Here is a 3,886-nt window from a genome sequence, read left to right as displayed (position 1 = left end):
AGAATAAGTCAACTTATCAAGCACAACCTCCAGATTATTACCAGTCTTCAGAATAAGTCAACTTATCAAGCACAACCTCCCGATTATTACCAGTCTTCAGAATAAGTCAACTTATCAAGCACAACCTCCCGATTATTACCAGTCTTCAGAATAAGTCAACTTATCAAGCACAACCTCCCGATTATTACCAGTCTTCAGAATAAGTCAACTTATCAAGCACAACCTCCCGATTATTACCAGTCTTCAGAATAAGTCAACTTATCAAGCACAACCTCCCGATTATTACCAGTCTTCAGAATAAGTCAACTTATCAAGCACAACCTCCCGATTATTACCAGTCTTCAGAATAAGTCAACTTATCAAGCACAACCTCCCGATTATTACCAGTCTTCAGAATAAGTCAACTTATCAAGCACAACCTCCAGATTATTACCAGTCTTCAGAATAAGTCAACTTATCAAGCCATCTGTGATTTTACTTATAAACATTACACTATTATATCAATAAAAAAAAAAAATGTCATGCCAATATTATTCATTTATTTATTTTAACACGAAATTTTCATCACCTACTTTCCTAGCCTGAATGACCAGTGTGAGCTTTGCTGCACCATGGTGTCAATCCATCGGTCTTTCAACAGTTTTTTCAAATGATGCTCAACCAAATTTCACCAAATTTATGGGGGTGACCTGCAATTCAGGGAGCTCTAGATCTGGGATAGGGCAAAAAAAAGGAATTAGGCATCATTTTTTTAATATCAATTATTGCTCTGGAACTATGAAATAAATATAAACTATATTGATTTGAAGTACTAGTATACTCAACTGGTATAGAAGGACTAACAACCCCAAGAGTGGGGTGATAAGCTACTGAACTGTGTAATGGCAATACCATGCATATTTGATTGGGAGAATGCACAGGTGATGATTCAAAATATACAAATGAGATTTTCTTTGGTGGCTGAAGAACAATAAGCAACTTTTCAGGAATGATGAAATGGATATCATCTATATGTGGTCAAAAGCATTTGCAGGTGGTGAGTCTAAATTGAAATTATTCTATCAGAATTTGTCCCAGGGTTTAGCCCCAACTCAGGGGACATAGTTTCTGGGTCGTAACATTCCCTATCCCAGTCTCTTTCAAACGGTTTTGGATTAGCCCTTTTATTCCATGTAAAGATGAAGTTGGTAATGATGAAAACATCGTCTTCTGATAGTACAGCCAAGTCTGTCTATGGTTGGTATGTAGAGAGTTCTAGATTAGGGACTACATCAATTAATCTCTACTGCAATGATATACCACAAATTACCATGGTTTCAGTTTAACAAACTTCATTGCATAATCTCTATACATCATAGATACAATTACAGAACAGTGTACTGTCACTCAAAGACTCTGATATATCCATGTTACCAGTACACTGCTAACTGTATAATCTCTATACATCATAGATACAATTACAGAACATTGTACAGTCACTCAAAGACTCTGACATATCCATGTTACCAATATACTGCTAACTGTATAATCTCTATACATCATAGATACAATTACAGAACATTGTACAGTCACTCAAAGACTCTGACATATCCATGTTAGCAATGATATACCACAAATTACCATGGTTTCAGTTTAACAAACTTCATTGCATAATCTCTATACATCATAGATACAATTACAGAACAGTGTACTGTCACTCAAAGACTCTGATATATCCATGTTACCAGTACACTGCTAACTGTATAATCTCTATACATCATAGATACAATTACAGAACATTGCACTGTCACTCAAAGACTCTGACATACACTGTTACTCACTGACTCATGTTGCACTGTTACTCACTGACTCATGTTACTCACTGACTCATGTTACATTGTCACTCAAAGACTCTGACATATCCATGTTACCAGTACACTGATATTGATTGACACACATGTTGGACCCACTCTTTGACTCAATTTACATTGTTACTCATTGATGGTACATGTTCCTCATTTACTCATGTAACACTGTTAATCACTGACTCATGTTACTCATTGACTCGTGTTACACTGTTACTCATTGACTCATGTTACTCACTGACTCATGTTACAGTGTTACTCATTGACTCATGTTACACTGTTACTCACTGACTCATGTTACACTGTTACTTACTGATTCATGTTACTCACTGACTCATGTTACACTGTTACTCACGGGCTCATGTTACTCACTGACTCATGTTACACTGTTACTCATTGACTCATATTACACTGTTACTCAAAGACTCACGTTCCACTGTTACCCATTGACTCACGTTCAACTGTTACCCATTGACTCACGTTCCACTGTTACTCATTGACTCATGTTACACTGTTACCATTGACTCACGTTCCACGGTAACCCATTGACTCACGTTCCACTGTTACTCATTGACTCACGTTTCACTGTTACCCATTGATTCATGTTACACTGTTACTCATTGACTCATGTTACACTGTTACTCATTGACTCACGTTCCACTGTTAACCATTGACTCACGTTCAACGGTTACCCATTGACTCACATTCAACTGTTTCCCATTGATTAATGTTCCACTGTTACTCATAGACTCACGTTTCACTGCTACCCATAGACTCACGTTCCACTGCTACTCATTGACTCATATTACACTGTTACCCATTGTCTCGCGTACCACTGTTACACATTGACACACGTTCAACTGTTACTAATTGACTCACGTTCAACTGCTACCCATAGATTCACGTTCCACTGTTACCAATTGCCTCACATTCCACTGTTACCCATTGTCTCGCGTACCACTGTTACACATTGACTCACGTGCCACTGTTACCTTTGACTCACATTCAACTGTTTCCCATTGATTAATGTTCCACTGTTACCAATTGCCTCACATTCCACTGTTACACTGTTACTCACTGACTCATGTTACTCACTTCCTCATGTCACACTGTGGCTGACTCATGTCACACTTCTACTCATTGACTCATATTACACTGTTACTCACTGACTCATGTTACTCACTTCCTCATGTCACACTGTTACTGACTCATGTCACACTGTGGCTGACTCATGTCACACTGTGGCTGACTCATGTCACACTTCTACTCATTGACTCATGTTACACTGTTACCATTGACTCACGTTCCACTGCTACCCATAGACTCACGTTCCACTGTTACCCATTGACTCACATTCCACTGTTTTCCATTGATTCATGTTACACTGTTACTCATTGACTCATTTTACACTGTTACTCACTGACTCATGTTACACTGTTACTCACTGATTCATGTTACTCACTGACTCATGTTACACTGTTACTCACTGACTCATGTTACTCACTTACTCATGTCACACTGTTACTGACTCATGTCACACTGTTACTCATTGACTCATGTTACACTGTTACTCAAAGACTCACGTTCCACTGTTACCCATTGACTCACGTTCCACTGTTACCCATTGCATCATGTGCCACTATTACCCATTGACTCACGTTCCACTGTTACCCATTGACTCACATTCCACTGTTACCCATTGATTCATGTTCCACTGTTACCGATTGACTTATGTTACACTGTTACCCATTGACTCACGTTCCACCGTTACTCATTGACTCACGTTCCACTGTTACCCATTGACTCACGTTCCACTGTTAACCATTGACTCACGTACCACTGTTATCATTGACTCACATTCCACTGTTACCCATTGATTCATGTTCCACTGTTACCCATTGACTCATGTTTCACTGTTACCATTGACTCACGTTCCACTGTTACCCATTGACTCACGTTCCACTGTTACCCATTGACTCACGTTCCACTGTTACCCATTGACTCACGTTCCACTGTTACCCATTGACTCACGTTCCACTGTT

This window comes from Mizuhopecten yessoensis, unplaced genomic scaffold (genome assembly GCF_002113885.1).
Source record: "Mizuhopecten yessoensis strain PY_sf001 unplaced genomic scaffold, ASM211388v2 scaffold10807, whole genome shotgun sequence".
NCBI lineage: Eukaryota > Metazoa > Mollusca > Bivalvia > Pectinida > Pectinidae > Mizuhopecten > Mizuhopecten yessoensis.
This window is presented reverse-complemented; position numbering follows the sequence as displayed.